Source organism: Limulus polyphemus, unplaced genomic scaffold (genome assembly GCF_000517525.1).
Source record: "Limulus polyphemus unplaced genomic scaffold, Limulus_polyphemus-2.1.2 Scaffold772, whole genome shotgun sequence".
Lineage (NCBI taxonomy): Eukaryota > Metazoa > Arthropoda > Merostomata > Xiphosura > Limulidae > Limulus > Limulus polyphemus.
The window spans coordinates 109,948-119,701 of record NW_013666382.1 but is presented as its reverse complement, the minus strand read 5'-3'; the positions used below and the strand labels follow the sequence as shown (position 1 = coordinate 119,701).

The 9,754-nt window shown below is 32.2% G+C and overlaps 1 long non-coding RNA gene across 1 annotated transcript; it reads right to left on the bottom strand.

Moving 5' to 3' along the window:
* Nucleotides 1-2,378: 2,378 nt before the first annotated feature.
* LOC106460452 lies at nucleotides 2,379-8,539 on the bottom strand. Its single transcript, XR_002610781.1, has 4 exons — nucleotides 8,435-8,539; nucleotides 7,172-7,226; nucleotides 4,663-5,931; nucleotides 2,379-2,393 (listed from the first exon to the last, which is right to left on the bottom strand). It is a non-coding gene; the product is annotated as an uncharacterized LOC106460452 (long non-coding RNA).
* Between the last annotated feature and the right edge of the window lie 1,215 nt (nucleotides 8,540-9,754).

The window sequence follows — 9,754 nt, the reverse complement described above, 5'->3', positions numbered from 1 at the left end:
TTGCCAGATATACTGGTTTCTGCTCCTCTGTCCACCCATTCATCTCTGCCAGTAGCTCAAACTGTGCTCTATATGCTTCCCATCGAATTCATGTGACTTCTTTCGTACTGGATCACCCCTATTGCTGACATTCGTATCTGGGATGTGACTTCTAATGGGACTGAAGATGTCTGCATTAAGGTTTAGCTGCGGGGTCTGGAAGGGGCTTGCCATTGTCTGGGGCTGATTAAGTCGATAGTTAATGTATCCTCCTTGTTTAAAAGACAATAAATCATCCTTTAATGTATCTAATTCGCTTTTAAATTTACTAATGTTTTCCATTTGTACTTCTTGCCACTGTTGTTGACTTTCCTGTAGTTGCTGCTGACTTTCTTCCTGTTTCCTTTCTTGTTCCTGTTGTAGTCACTGCTGTAGTCTCTCTTCTTGTTTATTTTCTTTCTCCTCCAATAGCTGTTGTAATCTCTCTTCTTGTTTCTTTTCTTTTTCCTCCAACAACTGCTGTAAGCTCTCTTCTTGTTTCTTTTCTCGTTCTTCTTATTTATTTTGCTGTTCGAGCTGCTACTGTTGCAGGTTTTCTTGCAACTGCTGTTGTCTCTCTTCTTGTTTCTTTTCTTTTTTCTCCAACAACTGCTGTAATCTCTCTTCTTGTTTATTTTGCTGTTCGAGCTGCCATTGTTGCGGGTTTTCTTGCAACTGCTGTTTTCTCTCTTCTTGTTTCTTTTCTCGTTATTCCTGTTTCTTTTCTCGTTATTCTTGTTTCTTTTGCTGCTCTTGTATTTCTGCCATCAAATCTGCGAAGCTGTAGTTTGATTTGTCGCTTCTCGTTTCCATTTTTTTTTAATCCCACTTCTGACACCAATTTGTTACGTCTCTGGTCATTAGTTAATTTTCCGTATAATTTCTTTCCGAAGAAACTTTAGCGATACAAGTCCTTTCTTAAATAAAACTGGTTTATTCTTTCTGAATACAACTTTGCAATACACTTAATTTCCAGAGTCACGCTATAACAAACGCTATAATTCACAACGAATGACTCATGTGCTCGACGGGTTGGAGTTTTTGTACCCCTCTCTTCCGCCAAAGAGTTTTGTTCACCAAATTTTCCTCTTCATCATAAAAGAAAAACAACCACACTCTTTCAGAGAAAATAAAAAACAATTTTCAAGTATTGTGTATATATATATGTGTGTGTGTGTGTGTGTGTGAAATTGGAAAGAGGATCTGTGACGTAGACTCAAAACCTCGTAGAAATTTTGAAGTATACTGTCAAAAATCAATAAGAATGGTTTAGTCAACTTAAATTAAAAATGGCTCATACTATGACTGTTATGACCACAGAAAATGATAAGAAACAGTAGTATCACGTCAAAGTTCATGACTTTTATATAAATTTATGAAAATCATATTATTACTTTTTTACTTTTTAGTTTATTTTTCACATCATAACTATATCAACAATGTTTACGTGGTATTTCCAGTGTTAAAAAGCGTCATAAGAGAACTTGAAAAAGTTTTCAGCATTTTAGTTATTGATGCATAGTACAAAATTTTAAACTTTTTAGCATTCCTATTTTTCTGTTCATGTTGCAACTTTTCATATGTGTAACACAGTATGTAAATTTTACAAAACAGAAATGCATGTTTTAAGACCTGACATTTTCATTATTCAAAACAAAGAACTGTGTATTGACATTTCCAATTATACCATTTTATTTTTAACCACTGTATTTTGAATCGTGAAAAAGAAAAGAAAAAATTGCGTTTCAAATGAAAGGTTTTTTTTTCAAATAAATGAAATATTCATTAAGGACTTTTATGGATGTTGAGTGCTTGTTTTAAAAGTCTTCATCACATATTTTCAAAAATACTAACACAAAGTATTATTTAACTTTATAACGATGCGAAGAGAAAGTCACAAAAGCTTAAGTATACAAATTTTACAATGTTACTTCAACAACAGATTTATTATTACCAAATGGACTTGGAATACAGACATTTCTTGTTTTTTCCACTTTATCATAAAAAGATAAAACTTAAATAAACTTTAATTTCACTCTAAATCTAGTTTTGGTTTTTTACAATCTAAAATCTGAAATATTCATGCAATTCTGACTAAATCTGCTTTTTGAGTGAAAATTTTATTAATTGTTATATTGGATAGAGGAGATTAGCAAATGTTTTCAATAATAAAGACGAATAATATCAGTCTTAAATGTCAGAAAAATGTTAAACAATTTTCAAACGGATTGTTCGTTAATTTTTGTACTCCGTACCAATGATGTTTCATACATGTTATTGAAATTTCCTTTCAAAGGTCTGAAAGTACCCTTTCTGAGTGGCAATGTCCTTGCTCCGTCTACCAAAATTTATGCCTGATGTTGAATACTGAAAATCTGGAATAAAAAGTAAAGACTACTTAATTGTTTCTCTAAGGGTAAGTTTCAAAGGCTATATAAATGTACAAAACAGATGGTTTGAGAGATGTATTTATTACTTATTACAGAAACTTTAGAATCATTGGTAATAACACTTAAATATCAAAACACAACAGCCCACAATGTGGCCATCCCGGTGATGTCGGTATGCACACTTTCTTGAATAAGCATTCGCGTCATGATTTTCGCTAAGAAAAACGTTTTGTTGAATCACTCCAAAATCCTTGAAAAATGATGATCTTTTCGTAAAAACTTCAGTGAACATCTTGAGGGGGGGAGGGCACATCTGAGGAAAATCTGTTTTTTTAGTTCCATCTTAGGAAAAAGAATTAGATAACATATATTCACAGCAGAAAAAGTTTAACTAATAATGAGCTGATGAACTATGCAGTTTTACAACTGTTACTCTTGCATACCACAGTATTCCTTATTTTAAGTATGTGATGGCATGCTTTTTGTACGCAACCATTCAACAGATCACTTTAGTAAAGCTATTGTGTCCAGTCTACTGGATGTGTACGATGTGTTACAGCGCGAATTCATATGTCAATACACAGAATTGCTATTATAAGTAATTATATGCAAGGTACACAAACTATTTTACTTTATCATTATAGCTATAATGTAAGTTATGTTTGTGTATATGAAATAATGCCATTATTTACTGAAATTGAACCGGTATAATGCCATCATTAAACATAAAGTTTGTAATTAACATCCATTAATATACATCATTAGAATGAAAATATTGACTCTGTTTTCTTTCTTTCTATATCTTTTAATTCTAGGGGGTTGTGCCTTTTAGGCGTAAGTTGCACAATAGTATTACTAGTAGACTAAGGACAAGGTAGTTAACCAACAGCACCCACCGACAATTCTTCGGCTACTCTAACCGAATGAGATTTGACTTTCTTTTTAATAACGCACTCACGCCCCCAAAGTGCAGAGTGGACTTTTGTGGTAACGGCAAGCGAACCTTGAATCCTCGGCCATGTCTGGTTCGTGCTAAAGTGAAAATAATGGGTTAACAATATCTACCAATTTTAATACTTTGATATGTGTAGCTCACTGTTTGTAGTTTCCTACTTTCGAAGTTTCCCATTTTAGAAAAGTGTGCGAGTAAAGACAAGTTTAAAATTTTTGACCAGTGGCATAACTAAAAAACTGTGAACATTATAATACCAATGTGACAATGTACAATAAAACACGCATGGTTAAGCTGATTAATTTCTGATTTACTGATATTTTAAATTATGCTACTTTAAATAAAGTGCTGTGTAAGTCCATGTATTTACCACATTTTTTTCAGCATATGTTTTCCTTCCTATTTTGCAGAGTAAACATAGAATGAAGCAGTAAAATGTGATCATTATTTGGTACTTATGAAAAATAGAGAAACATCTCAAGTAATATACCAACTGAAAAAGACAGTCCTTCCCCAAGGCCTTCAACGACTGCCATAGACTGGTCAAAGTGTATTATATAGCAAAGTGTCATAGAGTAATGTTTCCAGTGTCCTGCAAAGTCCAAGAGAAATGACTCTGATGCTAGTTAATGAACAATAAGATAGGATCTGCAAGGAGTTTCTAAGGTTCGTGGGTTCTCCGCAACTTTGAACTTATCCTACTTTGCAAAGTGCTTTGTGGCATAAGTCACACAGAGATATGAATAACAAAACCAAATTAGGCTGAGTGATGAAAAGAAAGTCATTGAACGCTAATTGAGAGAAAGAGCCAACAGAAATCTACAAACGTACTCGTTCAGCTTCTAGTATCCCACAGAAAAATCTAGCTCAAGCAGCATGCTGCTCCTATAGTTAGGTGTTCACTGTGGATGATCTAACACAAGTATACACTTTTGGTTTAGATTCAAGCATTCGGTCAATTGCTCTTCAATTGGAAGACACCAAGTTTTTTGCCAAGTTAAGTGCTGACGATCTAATAGCTATTTAATCCAAATTATCACTAAAATTGCATTGCTGCACTTTATAACTGTGCAAAGAATAAGGCTAAAGGAAGAGTAGTTTTAACCAGTTAATAAAACGATTACTCACAGTATTGTTCTTGGGCAACTGATTTCTTATATAAAAGACACTTAATTACAAAATTCAAATACATTTATCTTCAAACTTACAGACTAAGTAAACGACTATTGCATAAGGCTTGAACAATTGGATATAACAAAGACTCCACACAATCATGCTGAAGAACAAACTTTTGGCCCATACCTCAGATCTCAGAGTTCAAACTAAAGGAAGAGATGTATTCCTCGCATTTGGTAATACACAAGGCAAGTACTTTAGGGTGCTTTTCAAAAGGATAGTGATAATGGTGCAATGGGTGTAGCATGTCTCCGGTTAATTACGGAACTAGTTAATATGATTTCTGAAGAAATAAACACCAAACATTAATCAGTCAAACCAACAAATCAGGAAGCATTTTTGTAGCTTAATTGCTGAAGTTTAATAGTGGAATGCATAAATGGCAAGAAACGACTTCTGTAAAGCATAACATAAACCCAGAAACACCATTATCACTATACACAGGAGTAACATAAACCCAGAAACACCGTTGTCACCATGCACAAGAATAATATAAACCCCAAAACACCGTTATCACTATACACAGGAGCAGTTCTTCAGGCTTAAACCAGAAAGAAAGAGTTGTTAGACATAGTGTATGAACAACAGCAGAGGATACTGTAGATAATGTAAGGTTTAAATCAAACGTGGATTTCTATGGTAACATATTGTTTACAGCTTTGCATTACATCAGAAAGTGACTGTCTTAAGAACCTCTTCAAATATTCTAAGTTTCGTACTGGTATAAAGAAGTGTAAAGATTGTGCAAAAATCTGAATTGGGCCGTAGGGCTATTGCTCTGTTGATCAAACAGAAATTGCAATGGGAATTTGTTTTTGTTTAAACTATGAAGTAAAACGTCATTTTTTTGTTTATTTACTTTACTTTTTTATTAAACTTGTAGTTCTCTAATTAAGTTTCTGACTTTGTTCCCAAAACTCTTAAAATGTTCTTAAATTCATTTACACATTTTTTGTACTACTAGCATGCATTTTTAAGTTAAAATATACTTCCAAAGTTTTTAAGACAATTTTTCGAAGATAATTAGTGAGGAAGAATGTAAACAAGATATTGTACAACACAGGCTTTTAATAAGTTTATAATTATTAATTCATAATATTACAATAAAACAAAATCGTTTGTTATCGTAATGATGTGAACGAACATCGCAAACAACTAGCTTGGAATTCTTTTATTGAATAGCAGGGCTAGTCTTCACACGAGAAAACACGGCTTCGTAAGATCGTCTACAACTTTTTATTGCGTAGTCACACACGAAGCCACTCATACAGCAGAATTCTTCGTCACCACAGCAAACAGCATTTTCTGCTTCACAACATGTGAATGCAAACTGTGTGTGAGGGCAGCACGTAGTCTTATCTGGACAGTAGTATCCGGCACCACAAAATACATCTCCTATTGAATAAGAAGTTGACAAATTTGAATAATGTTCAAAAATAAAAACAAGGGTAACTTTTCAAAGAGAAAACACGAGCTTTTTAATCGACAAAAGCTATAAATAAAAAAATATATATTGCAGTAGGTTGCGCGTGAAGTTGAAATGTAACCCTGAAAATGGTTAGTAATAATAATCAAGCGTAGCAAAAACAAATACAAAAACAGAATTAAAAAGAGATCTATCAAATAGTAAGATAGAATATTCATTTAAAGGACAAAAATATTTTATTTATTCATATGTTTGTATCTATCTGTATACCTATGTACAATTAAAGTATGAACCAACATATTAAAACAGCTATCGTTTGCAAGAGGACTAAGTCTATAGTTCAATAGGTTGAAGTTGGCAATATGGCAATAAAGCCTGACTTTCGATATGCACGTGGTCAAATACAACATTGCTAAATCAATGTGACATTTAAAACATGGATTTTGTGTTTGTGAAGATATTTTGCATTGGAAACACCTCTTTATTTGTGATATACTAATATTACTATTTATATGAAACTCGTTCTACTTAACGAGATACTTTGAAAGATTGGTTATAAAACCTAATGATATTAAGATGAACTTTCATTCATTAAGTAGGATTCCGAGTTAAGTGGGAATGGATATTCCATGGTAGTCTAAATGGATTTAAATTATCAACCTCAAAGGGAGAATTGAGTAAAGTGAAGTTAAAAATTGAGGAGCAAATGTTTGACAAAATGTTGATAATTTTTTCGCCAGTTAGCGGATATAGGAAGTTAAACAGAAGTTACAGAAGATTGTAGGGATATATACAAACATACATATAAATAAATTAAGCACAAACTTTAAATTTTGGTAATTATTATCAAATAATCATAGAGCTTTAAAAGAAAAGAAAAAAGTCGTCATTTACTGTTGCTATAACATTTTCTTTTGATTTTAATAAACAATAATATCTTTCTACATGACTTGGGTGAAGCCTTGCAAGCGACAAACTGTCCGATTTGTTCATAGGCTCTATTGATACATGGTTTTAAGAATTTAATTCAACCATTAGATTATTTAAGTTCATGGAGCTGTTATTTATGCCTACAATAATCAAGAATAGAACTATTGTTCAGAAAATAGATTTTAATTGTAACATACGAAAAGCTTATTATTTACGTAGTTTCTCCAGAAAAGTGCGACAACTTAATATTGAAACAACTGAGCAACTGGTAATGCTTACCGTAGGCAACAGTTGCCAGAAAAAGAAGGCACAGGGCAGTAATAGTTATCTTCATCTGTTGGAAAACGAAAAAAAAATAATAAAAAAATGAGAGTACATTATGAGGTGTCACTTGTGGACATTTTGTAGTACATAACGATTTATTCTGAAATATAAAATTCAATTGTGTAGTAACTAGGCAGTTGAAAGATATATGATATTTAAACACGATTGTTGAAGGAAATATCCTTGATTCCATTCTTTTGAGTTTTTAATATAACGTCTCTTAGACGTAACTTGGATATTGATGAATCAATATCAGTGGCTTTTTATATTGCTTTATGGTTTAAAAATGAGAAGAAAAAACAAAATGAATTATATTTAAATAAATAAATTGTAATGTCGGCATATTTATAAAACAGCAGCAACAGTTTTCTTGGGTGTACTAGCACTAAAAAGTATTATTTAAGTCATGTAAAGTTGAGTTTTAATCACTACTCGAACGGAAGTCTTTATTTGAGTGTAGGATCTACTAAAGCCAACGCGTCTCTTAAGGTTTATTTTAATTTGCTTAATTTGTTATGGTATTATCTAGTAGAATTTGTTTAAACTCAACATCCAGTGAAGAGTCAGGTTTAACTAAGATGAATAATAAACTCACATAGTGGTTTCTTTGCACGATCTAAAGAGGTAAGGAGAGGCTATTCTGTAAAGTTCCCTTAGATCCTAAATGGATATTCAGGATTTATTTTTATTTGCTTAATTTGTTAGTTCGGCTAGAATGCAGGATCCACTAAAATCCAACGCATCTTTAAGGTTTTATTTTAATTTGTTGGTACGGCTAGAATGACCAAGTGGTTGAATTAATGAAACATTTGTGATGTAAAACGAACGAAAATTATGTGGTATTTTATATGGAATGTAGTAACGTAAATCAACTTTGCGCTAGTTACCGGTGTATCTCATTAGTTGAGAAATATTATGTGAAAATCCATCTAGTGACAGGAATTGAAATTATTACGTTTTATAAACCTATTGAGTTTAATATGAAGCAAATAAGCCTTTCTTATATGAAAACATTAAGTCACTAACCCTTAAATAAAATTACTATTAACAATGAAATGACTTCTCTTCTATGATTACTGAATTTCAAAGCTCATTTATGCGAATAAATTATGATGGCCAACCAATTATATCTATTTACATGAACTTAAAATAAGTTTAATATAAGAAACCAAAGATGTAATTTCAAAATAAAAATAATAATTAACTCTAGTACCTTACCTTCAGCTGACAAAGTTTTCGTACTCGTGTCTCGAAGGAAAGGATTCACCCTCTTTTATTCCGTAAAAGCAGGTGAGAAATTGTTTTTGTTTCCCACGTACTAAATTCTTCAGTATGCTTGCTTAAAAAATGTTTCAAGGAGTAAGTACATTATCATTCAGATTATAAGCTCGTGATATATTATCTTACGCCATGCTCTTCTAATCTTTTTGAGTAAGTTATACATATGCAGACATATTTCCGACTCACATTTCACTGTGTTATTCACAGACTGTTGATATGTAAAAGAGAAACCAGAGAAGAATTGCTACTTTGACTCGACATCTAAGAACCTAGTTTATGCAAGAAAACAAAGTAAGCCCTCTAATTTACTCTATTTGGATCAACGATGAACCAAATAATCTCGTTCCTAAAATTAGTATGAGAATAAATGAAATGAAAGTCAATTAAAAACACCAAAGAAAAATATAACACTTCGGATAAACACTCACTCTTCTTCAAATGTATTTAAAGAAGGGTTTCTTTGAAATTGTCGTCTATTAAAGTTATTTTTGTTAATTAATGTTCGTTTCTTTCATTCCTAATGCAGTCAGCGCTATATTTCGAGTATTGTTATTATAATATATAGCTGTTGGAGAGTTTAACCTAATTAGAGAGATGGCAGATATTACATCTTTGGCCATTACTTAAACTTGAAACCTTTTCAGTTACACACTTGTTCGTAGGTAGTTTGCATTTCTTTGGTTATTCTAAATTGTTTCGGTATTTTGGATTTTTTTTTAGACTGTTTCATTTAAATACATTCATGAATATCGATGATATGAATATAATCACGGCCAATTTTAAGTAGTGTCAGCTAATTTTATACAGATCTTAAATTTTAGCGTTTATAATGCAAATCAAAATGAGAAACGTCCATATCAAAACTGTTACAAAAAGAATGAAAGATTGTATTTAGCTTTATACCACTGAAAGAAACTCGCGTTGCGCACTAGCGATCGATCGGTCTCGCGTGTTTAGCGCTTATTATTTCTCTAAGCTATTTCGTAGTGTGTAAACTAACTGAAATTGGGTGATATGTGCAACAAGTATGTTACGCAGCTGGCCTTAATGGAAGATACATCTTAAAATCACTCATCTTACGAAAAAAAAAGTGTGAAAACATCTTCATCTTATTGGTAAAGGCAGTTTATGTAGGCAACTTTTATTCTAAGGTGAAATCTGCATCTTAAAACTACAAATTATTTTGTCTTGAATGTACGATACTTCACATATCATATTTTGTTCATATAGCTGGTCATAAGTATATTCTACTGAAAC